This window comes from Canis lupus, chromosome 3, assembly GCF_048164855.1.
Source record: "Canis lupus baileyi chromosome 3, mCanLup2.hap1, whole genome shotgun sequence".
Taxonomy (NCBI): domain Eukaryota; kingdom Metazoa; phylum Chordata; class Mammalia; order Carnivora; family Canidae; genus Canis; species Canis lupus.
The window spans coordinates 59,292,731-59,318,818 of record NC_132840.1 but is presented as its reverse complement, the minus strand read 5'-3'; the positions used below and the strand labels follow the sequence as shown (position 1 = coordinate 59,318,818).

At 42.9% G+C, this 26,088-nt stretch overlaps 1 pseudogene; it reads left to right on the top strand.

Annotated features, from left to right (window-relative positions):
• Positions 1-330: 330 nt before the first annotated feature.
• On the top strand, positions 331-21,949 carry LOC140625886 (UMP-CMP kinase-like; annotated as a pseudogene).
• Positions 21,950-26,088: the final 4,139 nt, after the last annotated feature.

Below are 26,088 nucleotides of genomic sequence, written 5' to 3'. Positions count from 1 at the left end.
ATTCCTTTGTATCCATTTACAGTAATTTTGAAAATTAACATTATCTCGCAAACTATTCCTTAAAAAAGCTAATTTGTGTGGGGCGCCTGGGGGGCTCCCATGGTGAAGTGTCAGCCTTCCGCTCAGGTCATGACCCCAGATCCTGGGATGGAGCCCTATGTAGGGCTCCCCGCTCAGCCGCGCGGGGGTGGGGAGCTGCTTCTTTCTCTCCCTCTGCTGTGCTCATGCGCCCTCTCAAATAAATAAAATCTTTTTAAAAAGCTCATATATGTGAGTAATGAAGCTTTACTGTGTGCGTCCTAGTCTGAGTCCCAGGCCTGAGAGGCGGGAATGTGGACGTCCGAGGGCAGAGCGGCCAGGCATCTCAGCTCGAGCCTTCTTGCTCTCCGTGAACAGGTAGGGAGACCCGGTCTGCGCCCGCGGCAGGTCCCTGTGCTGTGCTGGCGCCACCGGCCTCCGGCCTCCGGCCTCCGGCGGAAGCGCTGTCACAGACACACCAAGCTGATGCGTTGGTGGCCATATGCGCACCTGGAGCCCAGTCCAGGGACACCTGAGGTCACCCGCCGCGCGGCGCCTTCACGAACCCCTGCGAAAGGACTTTCTAGCGCTAATTTCTCCAGGGACAAGCTGCTCACTCCCTTTAAAGGCAGCCCGTTCAGTGTCACAAAATCCCAGCTTTGCAAAGTCCTTTAATGCATTGACCTCAAACCTGCTTGCAGAGTGGCAGTGAGCCCAGGTGTCCAGGGGAGTGAGTCTGTGTGCAGGGGTTTCTAGCACCGTTGGGCCTGCGTGTTTGGCCTCTCTAGAACCTGGTATGTTCTGGTGACTTAATGGAGGTTCTTGTTTATGTTACAGAAAGTCAGAGGAATGAGATTTTATGGGAACAACATCCTCCTGAGCCTGTCTCCTTCATCCTGAAGTAAGGTTCAAAATCTCAGTTTTAAGGCTCCCACATGTGGTGTTAATGAGTCTGTATGATCCTACATGTAAACCGTGCATCCCCTACCTCCCCAGTGAAGTGCTTCCAGTGCTTTTATACATGGACTTTCTAACAAACACGACCCAGCAGGTCAGAAGATGCTTGTGTGTCTCTTCAGCATGCGTGCTGGAAGAGAACAAGGGATGTGGCTAATGACAAGAATGAACTGAGGAACAGGATTTCTCAGGTTTTCTCTCCCCCTCTCTCACTCTCTGTTTCTTCCCATGTCTCTCTAATACACCAGAAAATTGTGATAAGAACTTAAATAGCTTAGAATTTTCACAGATATATTGGACATAATAAAACTGCTATTAATGCATTGTTTTAATACATTACATTAAAATCCCTAAGCCAATGAATTGACAGTGGTTGTGGGAGTAATTCGTTTTTAAAAATTTTCTTTTAGATAAAAAACATAGCTGCCCAGAAGATCCTGAAGAGATAAACTTAATTAGCTTGGCATGTGCTAGGCAATCCCTTTCTACTTTCCCTGCAAATGACCCAGCTGGATAGGACTGGACACCTGCCCTGGGGGTCTGTTAGGAGGCAGGCTTCAGTGTCCTGAACCAGCCAGGTCACTGTGTTACATATCACACATTTCATTTCTGCAAATGTCCCTGCCTCTGTACCAGCTGGTCAAATTTCCTGACCCTTCTGCCTTAGAAGTCCTAGTGATGAGTCCTAGTCACCTTGATCCCTTCATCTGCCCGGTTTGGATGAATTTACTTCAGTCTGGGACCTTCTGTTCCATTTGCTCTAAATCCATGCAGACTAAGCCCTGTGTCCCTGTGTGCAGTCCTGGCATCCAGTGATTGCATCAGGATGCTTCAGGCTCCAATCAAGGGAGACATGTGTCGGCTCACAGAGGAGAGTCCAGGGGGACAGCACACCTGGGTTTAGTTAACACGTCAGGTCCAAGCCTCCTGCTCCTCTGATCTGCTCTCTTCTGTGGAGGCTGGGCCCGCGGGCTGGTGTCCAGCATTGACAGCAGCTCCAGGCACCACTTCCAGACACAACTGTATCCTGAAGATGAAGACCATGGTTTCTTGTTTTCTCTCTCTAAAGAAAGAGGAAACTTTTTTTCCCAAAGCATCTCCCGCCCCTGCCGTTTCACCAGCCCATTGCCTCTACATGTCACCAGCAGAACTGAGCCGCGTTCCCTCAGCATGCAGATCACCACAGGGGACTGGTGGTGACTGTTCAGTCAGGTGCCCTCGGGTAGCAGATGATGACTGCCTCTGTGCTGCCTGCTGATGTAGGGGACCCTGGGCTTTATCAAGAAGGAAGAGGAGAGGATGGGTGCTGGGGAGGCAAGCAGGGTGCCCGCTGTGTCACTGCACCACTTTGTCCCACATGTGAAGCCAGCGCTGTGGAGTCTGGCAGATCTAGATTCAAGCCCTGAATAAACCTTGGTCCTTCCCGGTGACCTGATCACATTACTTAATGTTTATGAGGCTTGGGATTCTTTTGCTTGTTTTTTGTTTCCATCTTTAAAGTGGATATAACTATAGTTCAGGGCTATTGACATTATTAAAGTAGAATGGCAACAAAAACTGTAAAACAAAACACCTTTATTGACTTCTTGCCTTAGTAAGTTCTCAGTTTGGTTTTAAGCTTCTACCTCTTAAACCTGCCAGCTCCCCATCCCTGGCAAAATCACTTCAAACTCGGTACATTTCACTCAGTGCTTTGCCGGCAAAGGTTTTACTTGAGAAACAAAATATCAACACTCTTCCAATCCCACTACAGAGCATCCACTTCATTTCTTTCCAACTGGGCATGGAAGTGTTTACTGGGTTGGAATGTTAGCAAAACCTTTATTTATAAAATAAAACATTAATGGTTACATAATCTGCCTAGCACACAACGGCACCCTGTTGTTCTGACTGAGGGGGCTGTAAATTATGCAGAAGGGTGACAGTCAGATACACCAGACATGAAACATGCACTAGCGTGTCTCAGAACCTGACTTAGACAAGTAGATAGCAGCTCCAATACTGCGGCGTCTCATCTGACCTAGTTTTAAACATGCTCTGAATTAAAGCTGGTCTCAGGCCAATAACCCCAAATTTTCTTTTTGTAATAAATTTATTTTTTATTGGTGTTCAATGTACCAACGTACAGAATAACACCCAGTGCTCATCCCGTCAAGTGCCCCCCTCAGTGCCCGTCACCCATTCACCCCCACCTCCCATCCTCCTCCCCTTCCACCACCCCTAGTTCGTTTCCCAGAGTTAGGAGTCTTTATGTTCTGTCTCCCTTTCTGATATTTCCCACACATTTCTTCTCCCTTCCCTTATATTCCCTTTCACTATTATTTATATTCCCCACATGAATGAGAACATATACTGTTTGTCCTTCTCCGACTGACTTACTTCACTCAACATAATACCCTCCAGTTCCATTCACCTCGAAGCAAATGGTGGGTATTTGTCATTTCCAATGGCTGAGGAATATTCCATTGTATACATAGACCACATCTTCTTTATCCATTCATCTTTCGATGGACACCGAGGCTCCTTCCACAGTTTGGCTATTGTGGACATTGCTGCTAGAAACATCGGGGTGCAGGTGTCCCGGCGTTTCATTGCATCTGAATCTTTGGGGTAAATCCCCAGCAGTGCAATTGCTGGGTCGTAGGGCAGGTCTCTTTTTAACTCTTTGAGTAACCTCCACACAGTTTTCCAGAGTGGCTGCACCAGTTCACATTCCCACCAACAGTGTAAGAGGGTTCCCTTTTCTCCGCATCCTCTCCAACATTTGTGGTTTCCTGCCTTGTTAATTTTCCCCATTCTCACGGATGTGATGTGGTATCCCACTGTGGTTTTGATTTGTATTTCCCTGATGGCCAGTGATGTGGAGCATTTTCTTATGTGCTTGTTGGCCACGTCTATGTCTCCCTCTGTGAGATTTCTGTTCATGTTTTTTGCCCATTTCATGATTGGATTGTTTGTTTCTTTGGTGTTGAGTTTAATAAGTTCTTTATAGATCTTGGAAACTAACCCTTTATCTGATATGTCATTTGCAAATACCTTCTCCCATTCTGTAGGTTGTCTTTTAGTTTTGTTGACTGTATCCTTTGCTGTGCAAAAGCTTCTTATCTTGATGAAGTCCCAATAGTTCATTTTTGCTTTGTTTCTTTTGCCTTCGTGGATGTATCTTGCAAGAAGTTACTGTGGCTGAGTTCAAAAAGGGTGTTGCCTGTGTTCTCCTCTAGGATTTTGATGGAATCTTGCCTCACATTTAGATCTTTCATCCATTTTGAGTTTATCTTTGTGTATGGTGCAAGAGAGTGGTCTAGTTTCATTCTTCTGCATGTGGATGTCCAAATTTCCCAGCACCATTTATTGAAGAGACTGTCTTTCTTTCAGTGGATAGTCTTTCCTCCTTTGACAAATATTAGTTGACCATAAAGTTGAGGGTCCACTTCTGGATTCTCTATTCTGTTCCATTGATCTATGTGTCTGTTTTTGTGCCAGAACCACACTGTCTTGATGACCACAGCTTTATAGTACAACCTGAAATCTGGCATTGTGATGCCCCTATTGTGAGAACCATTGTGATGGTTCTCTTTTTTAATATTCCCCTGGCTATTCGGGGTCTTTTCTGATTCCACACAAATCTTAAAATAATTTGTTCCAACTCTCTGAAGAAAGTCCATGGTATTTTGATAGGGATTGCATTAAACGTGTAAATTTCCCTGGGTAACATTGACATTTTCACAATATTAATTCTTCCAATCCATAAGCATGGAATATTTTCCCATCTCTTTGTGTCTTCCTCAATTTCTTTCAGAAGTGTTCTGTAGTTTTTAGGGTATAGATCCTTTACCTCTTTGGTTAGGTTTATTCCTAGGTATCTTATGCTTTTGGGTGCAATTGTAAATGGGATTGACTCCTTAATTTCTCTTTGTTCAGTCTCATTGTTAGTGTGTAGAAATGCCATTGATTTCTGGGCATTGATTTTGTATCCTGCCATGCTACCAAATTGCTGTATGAGTTCTAGCAATCTTGGGATGGAGACTTTTGCGTTTTCTATGTAGAGTATCATGTCATCGGCGAAGAGGGAGAGTTTGACTTCTTCTTTGCCAATTTGAATACCTTTAATGTCTTTTTGTTGTCTGATTGCTGAGGCTAGGACTTCCAGTACTATGTTGAACAGCAGTGGTGAGAGTGGACATCCCTGTCTTGTTCCTGATCTTAGGGGAAAGGCTCCCAGTGCTTCCCCATTGAGAATGATATTTGCTGTGGGCTTTTCATAGATGGCTTTTAAGATGTCGAGGAATGTTCCCTCTATCCCTACACTCTGAAGAGTTTTGATCAGGAATGGATGCTGTATTTTGTCAAATGCTTTCTCTGCATCTAATGAGAGGATCATATGGTTCTTGATTTTTCTCTTGCTGATATGATGAATCACATTGATTGTTTTACGGGTGTTGAACCAGCCTTGCATCCCGGGGATAAATCCTACTTGGTCATGATGAATAATCTTCTTAATGTACTGTTGGATCCTATTGGCTAGTATCTTGTTGAGAATTTTTGCATCCATGTTCATCAGGGATATTGGTCTATAATTCTCCTTTTTGGTGGGGTCTTTGTCTGCTTTGGAATTAAGGTGATGCTGGCCTCATAGAACGAATTTGGATGTACTCCATCTCTTTCTATCTTCCAAACAGCTTTAGTAGAATAGGTATGGTTTCTTCTTTAAACGTTGGATAGAATTCCCCAGGGAAGCCATCTGTCCCTGGACTTCTGTGTTGTGGGAGGTTTTTGATGACTGCTTCAATTTCCTCCCTGGTTATTGGCCTGTTCAGGTAGTCTATTTCTTCCTGTTCCAGTTTTGGTAGTTTGTGGCTTTCCAGGAATGTGTCCATTTCTTCTAGATTGCCTAATTTATTGGCGTATAGCTGTTCATAATATGTTTTTAAAATCGTTTGTATTTCCTTGGTGTTGGTAGTGATCCTTCCTTTCTCATTCATGATTTTATTAATTTGAGTCTTCTCTCTCTTCTTTTTAATAAGGTTGGCTAATGGTTTATCTATCTTATTAATTCTTTCAAAGAACCAACTCCTGGTTTTGTTGATCTGTTCCACAGTTCTTCTGGTCTCGATTTCGTTGAGTTCTGCTTGAATCTTTATTAACTCTCTTCTTCTGCTGGGTGTGGGATCTATTTGCTGTTTTTTCTCTAGCTCCTTTAGGTGTAAGGTTAGCTTTTGTATTTGAGTTCTTTCCAGTTTTTGGATGGATGCTTGTATTATGATGTATTTCCCCCTTAGCACTGCTTTTGCTATATCCCAAAGATTCTGAACGGTTGTATCTTCATTCTCATTAGTTTCCATGAAGCTTTTTAATTCCTTAATTTCCTGGTTGACCCTTTCATCTTTTAGCAGGATGGTCCTTAACCTCCACGTTTGAAGTCCTTCCAAACTTCTTGTTGCAATTTAGTTCTAATTTCAAGGCATTATGGTCTGAGAATATGCAGGGGATGATCCCAATCTTTTGGTATCGGTCAGACCCGATTTGTGACCCAGTATGTGGTCTATTCTGGAGAAAGTTCCATGTGCACTTGAGAAGAATGTATATTCAGTTGAGTTTGGATGTAAAGTTCTGTAGATATCTGTGAAATCCATATGGTCCAGTGTATCATTTAAAGCTGTCATTTCTTTGGAGATGTTGTGTTTAGAAGACCTATCGAGTGTAGAAAGCGCTAGATTGAAGTCACTATAAGTGTATTATTATCTATCTTAACTTTGGTTATTAATTGATTGATATATTTGGCAGCTCCCACATTCGGGGCATATATATTGATGATTGTTAAGTCCTCTTGTTGGATAGATCCTTTAAGTATGATATAGTGTCCCTCTTCATCTCTCACTACAGTCTTCTGGGTAAATTTTAGTTTATCTGATATAAGGATGGCTACCCCTGCTTTCTTTTGAGGGCCATTTGAGGCTGTAGGTGTCCTTCTGTCTAAAATGAGTCTCTTGTAGACAGCAAATAGATGGGTCCTGCTTTTTTATCCAGTCTGAAACCCTGTGCCTTTTGATAGAGTCATTAAGCCCGTTCACGTTCAGAGTTACTATTGACAGATATGAGTTTAGTGTCATCATGATATCTATTCAGTCCTTGTTTTTGTGGATTGTTCCACTGGACTTCTTCTTAAAGGGGAATTTTAAGAGTCCCCCTTAAAATTTCTTGCAGAGCTGGTTTGGAGGTCACATATTCTTTCAGTTCCTGCCTGTCTTGGAAGCTCTTTATCTCTCTTTCCATTCTGAATGAGAGCCTTGCTGGATAAAGTATTCTTGGTTGCATGTTTTTCTCATAGGACCCTGAATATATCCTGCCAGCCCTTTCTGGCCTGCCAGGTCTCTGTGGAGAGGTCTGCTGTTACCCTAATATTCCTCCCCATAAAAGTCAGGGATTTCTTGTCTCTTGCTGCTTTAAGGATCTTCTCTTTATTTTTGGAATTTGCAAGCTTAACTATTAGATGTAGAGGTGTTGAACAGTTTTTATTGATTTTGGGGGGGGGCGGTGAATCTCTCTATGTCCTGGATCTGAATGCCTGTTTCCCTTCCCAGATTAGGAAAGTTTTCAGCTATGATTTGTTCAAATACATATTCTGGCCCTCTGTCCCTTTCGGCGCCCTCGGGAACCCCAATTAAACGTAGGTTTTTCTTCCTCAGGCTGTCGTTTATTTCCCGTAATCTATCCTCATGGTCTGTAATTGTTTGTCTCTTTTTTCCTCAGTTTCTCTCTTTGCCATCAACTTGTCTTCTTTGTCACTCACTCGTTCTTCCACCTCGTTAACCCTCGTCGTTAGGACTTCTGGTTTGGATTGCATCTCATTCAATTGATTTTTAATTTCTGTCTGATTAGCTCTAAATTCTGCAGTCATGAAGTCTCTTGAGTCCTTTATGCTTTTTTCTAGAGCCACCAGTAGCTTTATAATACTGCTTCTGAATTGGCTTTCTGACATTGAATTGTAATCCAGATTTTGTAACTCTGTGGGAGAGAGGACTGTTTCTGATTCTTTCTTTTGAGGTGAGGTTTTCCTTCTAGTCATTTTGTTCAGTGCAGAGTGGCCAGAAACAAGTTGTATTGGGAAAAGGAGAAAAAGAGAGGAGAGCAAGAAGGAAAGAAAAGAGAAAATGAAAAAAGAAAAAAGGAAGAAAAAAAGAAAAAAAGAGTAGAAAAAGAGAAAGAAAAAGAAAGAAAGGAAAAAAGGGGTGGGGGAAGCAAACAGAAATCAAAAAAAAAAAAATAAAAAAATAAAAACCAAAACAAACAACAACAACAACAAAAAAACCACGGGGAGTATCTTCTGATTCTGTATACTTTAAGTCCCTTGACTTCCCCTGGAACTTGTCCGTCTCGCTGGTCTTCTGGGGGAGGGGCCTGTTGTGCTGATTTTCAAGTGTTAGCACTTGGGGGAGCTGCTGTGCCCCTGCCTGGTGCAGGGCTCAGTGGGGGTTGTTTACCCCGTGAGGCCGCAGGAGGAACAACCGCAGTGGCGAGGCCAGCCCTGGAGCCCTGGAGTCAGCCCCCGCAGGAACTCCGGAGCTCTCGGTCTGCAGGGCCTGGAGGCTCCGGGGCGGGGCCGCTGATCTGCTCAGCTCGGGGCAGGAGCGTCCTCGCTGTCCTGGGCCCTCCCGGCCTCTGCCTGTCCCGGGGGAGGCCGGATCCTGGGCTGTGTCCGGCGCCCTGTGCTCCGGAGCTTGCGCTGTTGGATTCGCTCTCCCGCCCCGCAGCCCCCTCCGCGGAGCCACTCCCGAGCCCCCTCGAGCTGCTCCCGCCCCGCAGCCCCCTCCGCGGAGCCGCCCCCGAGCCCCCCAGAGCTGCTCCGGGTCCCGCCGTGCGCGCTGCAGCCCTTAGGGAGCTCGGCGCACTCTCCCGGAGCGCAGTTGCTCTGTCAGTGTCCCCGGGAGCCTGAGGGCATCCCCGCCCTCCTGGGTCCTGCTCCAACTCCCCGCGAGCCCCTTTCCGCCCGGGAAGGTCGGTGCAGCTCCTGCTCCTCCGGGACGGGGCTCTCCTGTCCTGGGGACACTCGCCCCGGCCCCAGCCCGGCTCCTTGCGGGGCCCCTCCCCCTTGGAGGCCTTTTGTTCCTTTAATTCTTTTTCCCCGTCTTCCTACCTTGATAGAAGCACGAACTCTTCTCACTGTAGCCTTCCAGCTGGTCTCTCTTTAAATCTCAGGCGGAATTCCTAGATTTTCAGGATGATTTGAAGGTTATGTAGGTAATTTGGTGGCGACAGGTGACTTGGGGACCCTACTCTTCCGCCATCTTGCCCCTCCAATAATACCCAAATTGCAATAGAGTGGTAGCCATGCAATAAAGTCTCATTCCAGTGCAGCACTGCAAAGAGTCTGATGTTTCTCCAAAAGATCTGAAGTCATTCTGGATGATTCAAATTCATTAGGTAGAAGATTGTCATATGTGATAAGTTATCAGGGTAGATTCAGGGCAGGAAATCTAGCCAAGATTAAGACCTGTATTCCTTGTGTCAGTGTTCACTTAAAGTTTGCTAGTAAACCTACCTTGAGAGAATTTCTTTCCCTCCTTTGTTGGGCTGGACTCTTTACCTTTGCATTCAAGGGCAGCCAAACAAAGGGAAAAAAAATCTGACCTTCCAGTTTCTCTGCTTCTATGAGTGTGAGTCTCAAAATTGTGAGGAGGAACATCTCACTTAGAAGTGAGCTGAGCAGGGTAGCCCCAGCAGAGAGGGTGAGCAGCTTATCTGAGGGTTAGCTGGTCCTGCTGCCCACTGCACAGTGTGTTCTCCGATCGAGGCTGAGCTTGGAGCCTCCACTCTAGTCTCATTTCTCCAGCTTTTGCTCTGCTGCTTCTCTCTGCTGGGCCCTTTTCAGATCAGCACCTCGGCTGGATCTTCTGCTTGGTTTCCTATCTCAGGTCCTCTTAATGATGATCTATTAATTCAATCCCAGCTATCAATCCCACACTCTCACGTGAAGAGTTGTGCACGGTGATACCTGCCACCGTGCCCGCCAGGTCCCCCAGGATAGGCCTATAACTCCACCCAGTTCCCATGTGGCTATTGTCTTGATGGGGAGATTGAGCAGCTAAAATGCAGTAAACCACGGGAGTAGTGCTGCCAGGTCAATTCTGCTATTTCTATGTGATCTTGGATCAGCCAGGGCACATGCTGTCCCTGTGGGCAGTGGTGAGGGCCAGCTCCATCCCACCAGGAACAGCTTGGGCACTGAAGGCAGACCCAGGCTAAGGTCGGGGAGGCCCGGGCACCTGCTTTCTCAGCCCCTGGTGCCCTGTGGGGCTCCCAGTGTGGCTCCCAGCAGATCCAGTTCACAAGCCCCTGGGAAACAGAACCAAAGCTGGCTTCCCTCCAGGAGAGTTTGAGGCTGCAAGGACTTAACCACACTTCCTGCCCTGCGTGGTGTAGTGGGTCAGTGCTCCATCCAAACTGCTGCTTGGGGCCTTCATTACCGATGTTGGTCTCACTCCCTGTCACCTGCCGAGGTCCTACACCATGACTGCTGTCCCAGAGCCCTGGACCCAGTACAGTGACACTGCCCCCATGTCACCCCAAGTCACTGTAGCAAGCCCCAAAACTAGTTCCTCAAACTTCTTTAAAGACTGCTCTCTAGAGAAATCTGAGCTGCATTTCCTTTCTGAAAATTTGCATTCTTTACCAGGTTTCTCATGACACTTTCCTTTAAAACCAAAAATGTTCTTTTTCTTTTCTTCTTCTTCTTCTTCTTTTTTTTTTTTACATTAAACGGAAGCTCCTGATAACTTCCTTTGAATTGTCCACATGAAAGTAAAGAGCATAGTTTCAAAAAATGAATAAAGCCACTGATCCAGTCATTCTACACACAGTTGTGGGCATCTCCAGTATGTCTGGTCCTTGCTTTCTGGGGTCCAGGCTCCAGGCCTAGAGGAGGATGCATCTCTTACCGCATGTTTGTCACCTGATGATGATACAGACCATCGGAGTTGCAAAGACTGCATAACTATTCAGATATGAGAAATAATGATCTGGGAGTCATTCAGGCTCTGGCTTTCAGGAGGCATGAAGGAATGTCCCACACCAGACGAGCAATCACACTGGTGATACTACCAGAGATGTATAGGAGACATGCTCTTTCTCAAAAAAAAATTATGCTAAAAACGAGATCTACCCACCCGACAAATTTTTAGGTTTGCAGTATGCTATTGTTAATTATGGAGACAGTATTGTAGGGAAGATGTCAGGCATCTTGGACAGCAGCTCCCCTCGCCCGTTCCCCAGCCACTGGTGGCCACCATTCTGGATGGGCTTCTGTCTCACCATTGCAGGTCCTCCAGGTGGAATCATACAACGTTATCCTTCTGTGACTACTCATTTCACTTAGCATAGTGTCCTCAAGTTCATCTTTATTGCTGCATATGGCAGGACTTACTTCTTTTTAAAGGCTGAATAGCATTCCACTGTAGTATGCCACACTTAGTGTAGGCATCACCGCTCACGGAGTGTTTACACTGGTTCCATATCTTTGCCATTGTGAGTGAACATGAGGGCATAGATACCTCTTCATGATTCTGATTTCAGTCCTTCTGAATGAATACCCAGAAGTGGAACTACTGGATCATATGGTAGTTCTAGTTTTAATGTTTTGAGGAAGAGAAGAGCTTATCTTTGGATTGGAGAAAAGACAACAAACTCATGACCAAGTAATTCAAAAGTTACTTTTATTTTGTATAATGTTCTGTAACGCTTAAGTTTATTTCTGGGCTGTCTATGAAGTTTCATAAATCTGTTGACATCAAGTAGGAAGAGAAAGTGTAGCTTAATGGTTAAGAGCATGGTCCCTGGAGCCAGGCTGCCTGTATTTCCATCGTGGCTCGGCCTTTAGGACTTGTGTGAATTAGAGCAAATAGCTCAGCTTCTCCGTGACTCAGTTTCCTTATCATAAATATAAGAGAGATAGTAATCATAGCACATACTCTATGACATGGCTGAGAGGACTAAATTAATGAATATATATAAAGCATACATACAATACACAAGTAAATTATATATAAAACATCAGGTACTATTCTAAGTGTTGCTATTATTATTTACCTAGCTTTTTGCTAATACTACATTCTCTAAATTGCTGATTTTTATAAGAAAGCTAGATATATGATAAAGCCAGTTGCCCATTCGATTCTCTTATAAAATTGATGTAGATAACAGATTTCTGCTTCTAGTCATGATGGGTAACTGGAATTGGCTTCTCTCTTGCCTTAAAAATTGAAATATATGAAATAATGGTTTTCAAACTTTTGAAAAAAGATTTATTTATTTTAAAGAGAGAGAGCATGTGCACACAAGAGTGGGATGAGGGAGAGAAAGAATCTCAAGCAGACTCTGTGCTGAGCGTGGAGCCCAACATGGGTCTGATTCCAGGACCCTGAGGTCATGACCTGAGTCACAATCAAGAGCTAGACACTTAATTGACGGAGCCCACCAGGCATCCCTTAGCAACTTTAAAATATCCATACAATATAGTATGTACATATATACATAACATAGTAGTCTCCATGCTGTACATTACACCCCAAGCACTGATTTATACTATACCCGGAATTTTGTACTTTCTGCCCGTTTCCCTCAACCCTAACCCCCACCAAATCTGTCCTCTGTTTCTATGAGTTCAGTTTTTTTAGATTCTACATATAAGTGAGATCACATAGTATCTGTCTTATTTCACTCAACATAGCACATTCAAGGTCCATCCTTGTCACAAGTGGCAGGATTTCCTCCTTTTTTTATGGATGAATAACATTCCATTGCATATGTGTGCGTGCATATACACATTACATATACACCACATCTTCTGTATCCACTCATCCATCAGTGGACATATAGATTGTTTCTATGTCTTGGCTGTTGAAAGTAATGCTGCAATGAACATGGGAGTCCAGAATTCTTTTTGAGAAAGTGATTTCATTTCCTTTGGATATATTCCCAGAAGTGGTGTTGCTGGATCATATTAATTCTATTCCTAATTTTTGAGGAACCTCCATACTGTTTTCCAGAGTGGCTGCACCAGTTTGTATTCCCACCAACAGTATAAGTAAGAGGGTTTCTTTTGCCTTTATTCTTGCCAATACCTATTATCTCTTGTCTTTTTGATTCTAGCCATTCTGACACACATGAGGTGATATCTCACCATCGATTTGCATTTACATTTTGATAGCTGGTATTTTAAAGCCTTGAGATTGGCTATTTTAAAGTCACATAGGGATGGATATAGATAGAGGAGGCTAGAGTTCCTAGGGCTGAGCCTGGGGCGGGCCAGTATATGGAGACTGGATTGATGCAGAGAATGTTGCATCTTACTGATGCAACACATTACCACAAATTTAGTGACTTAAAACAACATCAATTTATTCTCTCATAGTTATGGAAGTCAGAGGTCCAAAATAAAGAACGAGTAAACACAGTGCTTTAAGAAGAAGGGAGAAATCACTCTGCTAAATTCCACTCATTGGTCCACGAAGGTGAGGATGAGAGCTATCAGGTTTAAGCAAATGGAAACCATTGCTGACGTTGCCAAGACTGTTAGTGGAACCGGTAGCAGAAGATAGCCTGATTGGAGCAGGCCAGCTTCAAGGATGGATGACCCATGCAATCACACAATGTCCCACCTTTACAAGAGCCACATGCTTGGATCAATGCCCTACTCACAGTAGCTTTAAATTATTAATAATTTTGAACAAGAAATCTCACATTTTATTTTGCTCTGTCTCCAGCAAATTATGTAGATAGTCCTGCAACAGAAGAAGAAGACTTGCAGATGATGATTATGGAAAACTCTTTCAAGGAATTTTATATGAATGAGGTCAGAGAATTGGAGCCAGAGGAGGAAAGGGGTGAGGGTCATGGGAGAGTTTTTAAACTTACTCCAGTTGCTTAGGATGGTCTGATGCTGCCTGTGTGGCCCCAGAGAGCAGGGTGGACTAGAATGCTTTGTTGCTGCTGCCAGATACCCCACATGTGGTGCCAGCTCAGTCTGCAGCACGGTTTCCCTGGGTCCCTGCGCTGGAGGACACACCTCTGGTTTCCTGGCTCACCTCTAGTATTTTTCCAGTGGGTTGGTGGTATCACACAGGAAAGATCCAAACCTTATAGACTTGAACTAGAAGAACACATCTTCTTAATCTACTGAACTCACATCACTCTGAACTCTGGCATATGAGATTAATTTTCTATCTTTGTTCTTCTCAGAGTCATATTCTTTTACAAGCATTTAAAAATTGATATTACCATGATTTGTTCTAGCATTTTCCCAGGCATATCAGTTAACCCAAGTCCAAGCCAGAGTCATTCATTGCTGTCCTTGGGAAAGACACACTGTTGGCATCTGTTAAAGCTGCAGGCATTTCCCATCAATCAATGTCCCTGGAAATAAATCTCACTATGAAGGGCTGCTAAGTCACTTAACAAATCCTGTGCAAAGAGCCAAACATACCAAGTTCGCCTCCTACCAGGTATGCACAACATAATGCCGGAAGATCTCTGGCCTGGGGAAGTCATCCAACCCTGACTGTGATAGATGAGAGACTTCCAGAAATCCTGGACATGGATGCTGCTCTTGGTTTAATCTCTCCCACCTTCCACCCTTTCTGCTCTTCCATCAGCACTCAATTCATCCCATTTTATTTTTTCAGAGTCGTTCTTTATTCTGAGTTGATTAAAAACATTCCCAATATGTTAGTAAGCAGATTGTCTTTCCTAGACAACATTATTATAAATTTTAAGTTTAGTTATAAGTCTTTTTTTAAAAAGTTTTATTTATTTATTTATTTATTCATTCAGAGAGAACAAAGAGAGAGGCAAAGACACAGGCAGATGGAGAAGCAGGCTCCATGCAGGAAGCCCGATGTGGGACTCGATTCCGGGTCTCCAGGACCACACCCAGGGCTGGAGGCGGCGCTAAACCGCTGCGCCACTGGGGCTGCCCAGTTATAAGTCTTTTTTTTTTTGTTTTTTTTTTTTTTGTTTTTTTTAATTTATTTTTTTATTGGTGTTCAATTTACTAACATACAGAATAACACCCAGTGCCCGTCACCCATTCACTCCCACCCCCCGCCCTCCTCCCCTTCTACCACCCCTAGTTCGTTTCCCAGAGTTAGCAGTCTTTATGTTCTGTCTCCCTTTCTGATATTTCCCACACATTTCTTCTCCCTTCCCTTATTTTCCCTTTCACTATTATTTATATTCCCCAAATGAATGAGAACATATAATGTTTGTCCTTCTCTGACTGACTTACTTCACTCAGCATAATACCCTCCAGTTCCATCCACGTTGAAGCAAATGGTGGGTATTTGTCATTTCTAATAGCTGAGTAATATTCCATTGTATACATAAACCACATCTTCTTTATCCATTCATCTTTCGTTGGACACCGAGGCTCCTTCCACAGTTTGGCTATCGTGGCCATTGCTGCTAGAAACATCGGGGTGCAGGTGTCCCGGCGTTTCATTGCATTTGTATCTTTGGGGTAAATCCCCAACAGTGCAATTGCTGGGTCGTAGGGCAGGTATATTTTTAACTGTTTGAGGAACCTCCACACAGTTTTCCAGAGTGGCTGCACCAGTTCACATTCCCACCAACAGTGTAAGAGGGTTCCCTTTTCTCCGCATCCTCTCCAACATTTGTTGTTTCCTGCCTTGTTAATTTTCCCCATTCTCACTGGTGTGAGGTGGTATCTCATTGTAGTTTTCATTTGTATTTCCCTGATGGCAAGTGATGCAGAGCATTTTCTCATATGCATGTTGGCCATGTCTATGTCTTCCTCTGTGAGATTTCTGTTCATGTCTTTTGCCCATTTCATGATTGGATTGTTTGTTTCTTTGGTGTTGAGTTTAATAAGTTCTTTATAGATCTTGGAAACTAGCCCTTTATCTGATATGTCATTTGCAAATATCTTCTCCCATTCTGTAGGTTGTCTTTGAGTTTTGTTGACTGTATCCTTTGCTGTGCAAAAGCTTCTTATCTTGATGAAGTCCCAATAGTTCATTTTTGCTTTTGTTTCTTTTGCCTTCGTGGATGTATCTTGCAAGAAGTTACTATGGCCGAGTTCAAAAAGGGTGTTGCCTGTGTTCTTCTCTAGGATTTTGATGGAATCTTGTCTCACATTTAGATCTTTCATCCATTTTGAGTTTATCTTTGTGTATGGTGCAAGAGAGTGGTCTAGTTTCATTCTTCTGCATGTGGATGTCCAATTTTCCCAGCACCATTTATTGAAGAGACTGTCTTTCTTCCAATGGATAGTCTTTCCTCCTTTATCGAATATTAGTTGCCCATAAAGTTCAGGGTCCACTTCTGGATTCTCTATTCTGTTCCACTGATCTATGTGTCTGTTTTTGTGCCAGTACCACACTGTCTTGATGACCACAGCTTTGTAGTACAACCTGAAATCTGGCATTGTGATGCCCCCAGATATGGTTTTCTTTTTTAAAATTCCCCTGGCTATTCGGGGTCTTTTCTGATTCCACACAAATCTTAAAATAATTTGTTCTAACTCTCTGAAGAAAGTCCATGGTATTTTGATAGGGATTGCATTAAACGTGTATATTGCCCTGGGTAACATTGACATTTTCACAATATTAATTCTGCCAATCCATGAGCATGGAATATTTTTCCATCTCTTTGTGTCTTCCTCAATTTCTTTCAGAAGTGTTCTATAGTTTTGAGGGTATAGATCCTTTACATCTTTGGTGAGGTTTATTCCTAGGTATCTTATGCTTTTGGGTGCAATTGTAAATGGGATTGACTCCTTAATTTCTCTTTCTTCAGTCTCATTGTTAGTGTATAGAAATGCCACTGACTTCTGGGCATTGATTTTGTATCCTGCCACGCTACCGAATTGCTGTATGAGTTCTAGCAATCTTGGGGTGGAGACTTTTGGGTTTTCTATGTACAGTATCATGTCATCGGCGAAGAGGGAGAGTTTGACTTCTTCTTTGCCAATTTGAATGCCTTTAATGTCTTTTTGTTGTCTGATTGCTGAGGCTAGGACTTCCAGTACTATGTTGAATAGCAGTGGTGAGAGTGGACATCCCTGTCTTGTTCCTGATCTTAGGGGAAAGGCTCCCAGTGCTTCCCCATTGAGAATGATATTTGCTGTGGGCTTTTCGTAGATGGCTTTTAAGATGTCGAGGAATGTTCCCTCTATCCCTACACTCTGAAGAGTTTTGATCAGGAATGGATGCTGTATTTTGTCAAATGCTTTCTCTGCATCCAATGAGAGGATCATATGGTTCTTGGTTTTTCTCTTGCTGATATGATGAATCACATTGATTGTTTTACGGGTGTTGAACCAGCCTTGTGTCCCAGGGATAAATCCTACTTGGTCATGGTGAATAATTTTCTTAATGTACTGTTGGATCCTATTGGCCAGTATCTTGTTGAGAATTTTTGCATCCATGTTCATCAGGGATATTGGTCTGTAATTCTCCTTTTTGGCGGGGTCTTTGTCTGGCTTTGGAATTAAGGTGATGCTGGCTTCATAGAACGAATTTGGAAGTACTCCATCTCTTTCTATCTTTCCAAACAGCTTTAGGAGAATAGGTATGATTTCTTCTTTAAACGTTTGATAAAATTCTCCTGGGAAGCCATCTGGCCCTGGACTCTTGTGTCTTGGGAGGTTTTTGATGACTGCTTCAATTTCCTCCCTGGTTATTGGCCTGTTCAGGTTTTCTATTTCTTCCTGTTCCAGTTTTGGTAGTTTGTGGCTTTCCAGGAATGCGTCCATTTCTTCTAGATTGCTTAATTTATTGGCGTATAGCTGTTCATAATATGTTTTTAAAATCGTTTGTATTTCCTTGGTGTTGGTAGTGATCTCTCCTTTCTCATTCATGATTTTATTAATTTGAGTCTTCTCTCTCTTCTTTTTAATAAGGCTGGCTAATGGTTTATCTATCTTATTAATTCTTTCAAAGAACCAACTCCTGGTTCTGTTGATCTGTTCCACAGTTCTTCTGGTCTCGATTTCGTTGAGTTCTGCTCGAATCTTTATTAACTCCCTTCTTCTCTTGGGTGTAGGATCTATTTGCTGTTTTTTCTCTAGCTCCTTTATGTGTAAGGTTAGCTTTTGTATTTGAGTTCTTTCCAGTTTTTGAATGGATGCTTGTATTGCGATGTATTTCCCCCTTAGGACTGCTTTTGCTGCATCCCAAAGATTTTGAACGGTTGTATCTTCATTCTCATTAGTTTCCATGAATCTTTTTAATTCTTCCTTAATTTCCTGGTTGACCCTTTTATCTTTTAGCAGGATGGTCCTTAACCTCCATGTGTTTGAGGTCCTTCCAAACTTCTTGTTGTGATTTAGTTCTAATTTCAAGGCATTATGGTCCGAGAATATGCAGGGGACAATCCCAATCTTTTGGTATCGGTTCAGACCCGATTTGTGACCCAATATGTGGTCTATTCTGGAGAAAGTTCCATGTGCGCTTGAGAAGAATGTGTATTCGGTTGAGTTTGGATGTAAAGTTCTGTAGATATCTGTGAAATCCATCTGGTCCAGTGTATCATTTAAAGCTCTCGTTTCTTTGGAGATGTTTTGCTTAGAAGACCTATCGAGTATAGAAAGAGCTAGATTGAAGTCACCAAGTATAAGTGTATTATTATCTAAGTATTTCTTCACTTTGGTTAATAATTGATTTATATATTTGGCAGCTCCCACATTCGGAGCATATATATTGAGGATTGTTAAGTCCTCTTGTTGAATAGATCCTTTAAGTATGATATAGTGTCCCTCTTCATCTCTCACTACAGTCTTTGGGGTAAATTTTAGTTTATCTGATATAAGGATGGCTACCCCTGCTTTCTTTTGAGGACCATTCGAATGGTAAATGGTTCTCCAACCTTTTATTTTCAGGCTGTAGGTGTCCTTCTGTCTAAAATGAGTCTCTTGTAGACAGCAAATAGATGGGTCCTGCTTTTTTATCCAGTCTGAAACCCTGCGCCTTTTGATGGGGTCATTAAGCCCGTTCACATTCAGAGTTACTATTGAGAGATATGAGTTTAGTGTCATCATGATATCTATTCAGTCTTTGTTTTTGTGGACTGTTCCACTGAACTTCTTCTTAAAGGGGAATTTTAAGAGTCCCCCTTAAAATTTCTTGCAGAGCTGGTTTGGAGGTCACATATTCTTTTAGTTGCTGCCTGTCTTGGAAGCTCTTTATCTCTCCTTCCATTTTGAATGAGAGCCTTGCTGGATAAAGTATTCTTGGTTGCATGTTCTTCTCCTTTAGGACCCTGAATATATCCTGCCAGCCCTTTCTGGCCTGCCAGGTCTCTGTGGAGAGGTCTGCTGTTACCCTAATACTCCTCCCCATAAAAGTCAGGGATTTCTTGTCTCTTGCTGCTTTAAGGATCTTCTCCTTATCTTTGGAATTTGCAAGCTTCACAATTAAATGTCGAGGTGTTGAACGGTTTTTATTGATTTTAGGGGGGGAATCTCTCTATTTCCTGGATCTGAATGCCTGTTTCCCTTCCCAGATTAGGAAAGTTTTCAGCTAGAATTTGTTCAAATACATATTCTGGCCCTCTGTCCCTTTCGGCGCCCTCGGGAACCCCAATTAAACGTAGGTTTTTCTTCCTCAGGCTGTCGTTTATTTCCCTTAATCTATCTTCATGGTCTTTTAATTGTTTGTCTCTTTTTTCCTCAGTTTCCCTCTTTGCTATCAACTTGTCTTCTATGTCACTCACTCGTTCTTCCACCTCGTTAACCCTCGTCGTTAGGACTTCTAGTTTGGATTGCATCTCATTCAATTGATTTTTAATTTCTGCCTGATTAGCTCTAAATTCTGCAGTCATGAAGTCTCTTGAGTCCTTTATACTTTTTTCTAGAGCCACCAGTAGCTGTATAATAGTGCTTCTGAATTGGCTTTCTGACATTGAATTGTAATCCAGATTTTGTAACTCTGTGGGAGAGAGGGCTGTTTCTGATTCTTTCTTTTGAGGTGAGGTTTTCCTTCTAGTCATTTTGCTCAGTGCAGAGTGGCCAAAAGCAAATTGTATTGGGAAAAAGAGAAAAAGAGAGGAGAGAAAGAAGGAAAGAAAAGAGAAAGAGAAAAAAAAAGGGAAGAAAAGAAAAAAAAACGAGAAAAAAAAAAGACGAAAAAGAGAAAGAAAAAGAAAGGAGAAAAAAAGGGGGTGGGGGAAGGAAACAAATCAAAAAGCAAAACAAAACAAAAACAAAAACAAAAACAAAAAAAAAAAAAAAAAAAAAAAAAGAACCACCGGGGAGTATCTTCTGATTCTGTGTACTTTAAGTCCCTTGGCTTCTCCTGGAAGTTGTCAGTCTAGCTGGTCTTCTGGGGGAGGGGCCTGTTGTGCTGATTTTCAGGTGTTAGCAGTTGGGGGAGCTGCTGTGCCCCTGCCTGGTGCAGGGCTCGGTGGGGGTTGTTTACCCCGTGAGGCCGCAGGAGGAACAGCCCCAGTGGCGGGGCAGCTCTGGAAACCTGGATTCAGCTCCGGCAGAAACTCCGTCTGCAGGGCCTGGAGGCTCCGGGCGGGGCCGCTGATCTGCTCAGCTGGGGCAGGAGCGTCCTCGCTGTCCTGGGCCCTCCCGGCCTCTGCCTGTCCCGGAGGAGGCCGGATCCTGGGCTGTGTCCCGGCGCCCTGTGCTCCGGAGCCTGCGCTGGTGGATTCGCGCTCCCGGGCCGCGCAGCCCCCTCCGCGGAGCCGCCGCCCGAGCCCCTCCGAGCTGCTCCTGGAACCGCGCAGCCCCCTCCGCACGGAGCCTCTTCCTCTGCCCGAGCCCCTCCGAGCTGATCCCGGGGCCGCGCAGCCCCCTCCGCGGAGCCGCCGCCCGAGCCCCTTCAGCTGCTCCTGGTCCCGCCGGGTCCCGCCGTGCGCGCTGCAGCCCTTAGGGAGCTCGGCGCACTCTCCTGGGCGCGCAGTTGCTGTTACTGTCCCGGGGAGCCCGAGCGCATCCCCGCCCTCCTGGGTCCTGCTCCAACTCCCCGCGAGCCCCTTTCCCCCGGGAAGGTCGGTGCAGCTCCTGCTCCTCCGGGACGGGGCTCTCCTGTCCTGGGGACACTCGCCCCGGCCTCAGCCCGGCTCCTCGCGGGGCCCCTCCCCCTTGGAGGCCTTTGTTTCTTTATTTCTTTTTCCCCGTCTTCCTACCTTGATAGATGCGCGAACTCTTCTCCCTGTAGCATTCCAGCTGGTCTCTCTTTAAATCTCAGGCCGAATTCATAGATTTTCAGGATAATTTGAAGGTTTTCTAGGTAGTTTGGTGGAGACTGGTGATTTGGAGACCCTACTCCTCCGCCATCTTGCTCCTCCCTCCAGTTATAAGTCTTAAAGGGTGTTTTCCCCTCCACCTTTCATTTAAAAGTAAAGTTTAGCTGTGTTGGTGAACACATGGAGATTTGGGGGAGACCCTCGCCTGGGGAGGGTATGGAAGTTCTGTGCCCTGGCATTATACATCTAACTGGCTGTTCCTGAGTTATATCCTCTTTGCAGTAAACCAGTGACTATGACTACACACACCTTTCTGCAGGAGAACTTCATGATGAAAGGAAGAACCCAGATTCATAGTATGGTGAACTCATTGAGTTGTGCCAGCTGACAAACCATGAATTTGTTAATGAGGGAAATGGATCAGACAATGGCCACCATTGCTCAGAAGAATAAGTTCTTGATTGATGGGTTTCCACGAAATTAAGACAACATTTAAGGTTGGAACAAAGCCATGGATGGGAAGGCAGGTGTGTCTTTGGTTCTCTTTTTCGACTCTAAAAATGAGATCTGTGTTGAACGATGTCTTGAGAGGGGAAACAGTAGTTAGTCCAATGATGACAACAGAGAGAGCTTGGAAAAGAGAATTCAGACCTATCTTTAGTCAACACATCCAGTTATTGACATATGTGAAGAAATGTGAGGCATCAAGAAAATAGATGCCTCTAAGTCTGCTGATGAAGTTGTGAAGATTTTGGACAAAGAAGGCTAACTCTAGACCTGAAAGCATCCTTGATATCATGCTTGAATATTGCTTTGATAGCTGCTATTACAATCCCTTTTAAAGGCAATTTTAATCTTTCACAATTACATTTCAATTAAGGGCTGGAGAGTAGGTAGTAAGACCAATTAAATTTTTTATCTTCTATTATTTTGCTTACTGGAGTAGCCCATGAATTTGGGTCTAACTTCATCTTAGCTATGGTGCTCAGGAAACAAAGAAAGGTATCAGCTAGTTCTTTGTTATGATTCAAAAAGTATATAGTTGTGCCTACTGTGAGCAAAACTCTTTAGTTTGTGTGCATATCCTTTTAATAATTACAACATGTTAGGATTAGGGATTCCCAACTTCCTCCTTTTCCTGCAAGTTTTAAATTTCCAATCTATTCAGTGAATTCATAAACCAAATTCCAAAGAAACTTCCATTCTTGCCAAGTATGTAAACAAACTCATAAAAGGAATTCCTAGAAGTATTCTAGTATTTTTTCAATTGACCACTTCCTGTAGAAAGGTAAGAAAACTTAGGCTCTGTTTAATTACAACTTATACAAAGTTTGTGTGATGGGGTATCTTCTGTGCTTCCAAGGGTTGGTGGGGTCCTTGGGGGTTTGGAGCCTGGCAGAATTGTCAGCTTTGTTTTAACATCAATCTGAGGGTAAGGGGCAGGGGTCACACTGAGGGCATGTGCTCCTGTGCTCTGTTCTACAGTGTTATTGACGATTAAACTGATGTCAACAATGTTCCTAGCAGGGGAACCTTGAAATGCATGTACTAGATTTACCGGTAAGATGATTTGGTTAGCATTTTAGTTAACACTCCATTCAAAGTTTTTTTGTTTTTTTTCTAGACTAAATGTAGGATTGGTATGAAGTAAAAACACCTAAAGGTTAAAAAATAATAATAAAAAATAAAAGTAGACTTTAAGAGTGAAAACTGCAGGCATTTTGTTAGGCAAATGTGGCACCCTGAAAAACATAGTCATCCAGGGGCAGGTGATATCTACTTTGAGGGCATATACAACTTAAAACAGTTCCTTAATTTGTATAAGATTTTGAAGTTTCAAGAGTGTTTTCATTTTTTTAAAGGATTTTATTTATTTATTGGAGAGAGAGCAAGCATGAGCAAGGGGAGAACAGAGAAAGAAGCAGACTCCCTTATGAGAAGGGAGCCCAACCTGGGGCTCCATCTCAGGACCCTGAGATCATGACCTGAGCTGACTCAAGAGTGTTTTCAGAATATTTTATCACTTAGTATTTACATCAAGCTTATAAAAAACTTTTATTATTTTTATTTTACAGATGAGGAAAGAGAGGACCAGGCTAGAGTCGTACAGCTAATATATAATAGAATCTCATAGTAACTATTTGTGATTTTCAAACCCAGGGCTTTTCTAAATATTTTTGTTGCCTTTCCATTCCAAAAACCATGTTTCTGAAAGAGCTCAGCCATGTATTTGATTTGGGAGAAAAGAAAGAATTAAGGAGGGTAAGATAGGGAAGGGAGGACAGAAAGAAGGAAGAATGGTAACCGAAGGTAGGAGTAACAGTGAGGCTACAGGTGAGAACCGAGCAGGGAGACAGATGGATGCTAATGGCCAGGGGGGCTCCCAGAGGAGCTCTGAGTTTCTTTTATGAAAGATTTTCCCTTTATCGTTCTTCCCAACAGCAAGTCAAAAGTAAGAGAATCTAGGAAATTAAAATGGATGATTAAGTACAGAATTTCCTTTGTCCTACTGAAGCTTGAATTACAAATGAGACAAGTAACAGCTGGAGAGGCCTCTGTGGTTGGGTGAGTCTGTGCTCTCCGGAGCCGCACGGACCAGGCAGGTGACTGACTATGATGTCCATAGACAGACTCATTCTGTGCTGGGACAGCCTTTGATCTTAGCAGAATGGCATTAGCTCGGAAAGACAAACTTAACCTAAAGTAGGCTTAGTATATTATTCATACCTATAAAAAGAACAGATCAGAATCAGAATAACTTAGTGATTTGGGTACTAATCCATAAGAAAGCTATTTTTTATCAAACCAGCCCCTGCTAGCAACTCTTTCTTGTTTTCTCTATTAATTATTGAATCTACGTTATGGATTTCAGCATTTTGCTTGTAGCTTCTTGTGTTAGTCTTATTTCCCTTCTAGATATATCAGTGATACATCAAATGCCTTTTAAATGAATGCCTGATAATATCTAGCCAAGGATCACATAAAGTAACTTAGAAGTACCCATTTAAATTAAAATGGATTGTAAATTTTATCAAAAGGGTAACTTCCTTTAAGAAAAAAAATCAAATAAACACCTCATATTTTGTTCTTTTTCTTATATGAGTTGATTTCAAAAAAGCTGTTCACAAGAGTTGTCTTTAATTATCTGATCTTATTCATAAAACATTGTATTCATTGAAACCTCTTTAACTAATATTACTATTCCAAAAAGTAGAAAAGGTGCTCTTCTTACCTGATTTTCCCTGTTACTCTTTAATAAAAATAGTGATAATTTAAGTCTACTTAAGTTCATTTTCCATTTTCTTGAATTTCCATCAGTATATCTTGGTGAAATATGTTTTGGTTTGGTCAGCATTGCTGTCAAACCAAGAAACTTAAGCAAAATTGTCTTTTCCTCCAAAATGGTATATTCTCTTCAAAATAGGTTACAGCCTGTGGAATAGTTATTTGTGACTTGAATGGTCCTTCCTCTTAAAATGAGGGAATCTGATTGGTTATATCTAATCATGTTGCTGATATCTTGAATGTACAGGGAAAGTCCATTTAGGGCAGTAATACTACTTTGAACATTTACATTTTTTTATATATCTGTATGAAAATAGAGGCTTAAAACTAAATTTATCAACTTAGATTCAACTCTAAATCCAAGTTGATAAATATATAAATATTTCCAGTAGTAACTTGGAATTGCTGAAGTGAACCGTTGGGTTTGTCCAAAAAACATCTAAAATCACTGACTCGGTTATTTATTTTTTCACTGTTGTCTTGTCAAATAGCTATTCATCACTGCTTTGTTTTTGAGATGTTTTGTTTTTATGTCCTACGAGAAAGGAAACTGCTGCTCTGCACAGCACACCTAATAGATCACACAAGCATAAAATGTAAACATTCCAGCATTTGTCCATTTTAAGCAATGCATCTTTCTAGGGCTAATTTATCTTGTGAGTCGAAGGGTATGTTCATTTTAAACCAGTAAGATTTCCACACTAAGTAGAAAAACTAGGTCATTAATTTTAAAATTATTCTTATTAGAATACTTTTTAAAAATCAAACTTCTGATTAGTGTTTGCTCAGTGCACCAAGAGATGGGATCTGTGGGCATTCACCCCAGGTGTCTATACCTGTGGGGTGACAAGGCCTTGCTCCCTGATTTCACTAAGATAGGAAGCCCCTTCCTGGGCAATGACCATGACATCACAGTACCCCCCTTCATCCTTGTCTTGTTCTTGGGTGAGTATTCCAACATGCTTTCAAGATAACCGTCTTCAATGCAACCCACACCACCCAGACTAATAAAGGATATCCTAAACATGACTTGTAGGTTATAACAAAGATAAAATCTTACTTTATATCTCTGTTGAGTAAAGAGCCGGGTGAAGTGTGTCCTTGTGTCTGAACACAATCTTTGTCCCAGATAGGCCCGGAATTTTGTGGAACCTTGAGGCAGTATCAGGAACCCTGGTAAAAAGCCCAGAGGTGAGGAAACTGAGTGTCAGGCTCTGGCACCCGACTTGGGCAGGCAGCTTCTTTGTATCATGTGTCCTGAGGGAAGCCTTGACATCACATTGTCACTGCTTTTCTGCAGCTCTCAGGATAGAAAAGGTGACAAACATAGCAGGTGGGTAATGACAGTAGAGTTCTAGCTTCAGGTACCATGTGGGTCTGGAGTTTGACTTTGAGGTGCCCTCTGTTCTCTGACTCTGCCTCAAACCCTACCTCTTCCTCATCCAGGTTCCCTGCCTATTTCCCTAAACACCATCCTACTTCACTACTGTGTAGGATAGACACGAGTTGTGTTCTCTGGATAGCCAAAGCCATCAGCTCAAATGTTATTGCCATTTTTCATTTAAAATTTGTTTATTTTAATTTTCAGGTTTTATATATCCTAGATTGTCAGCATTTAAGAAA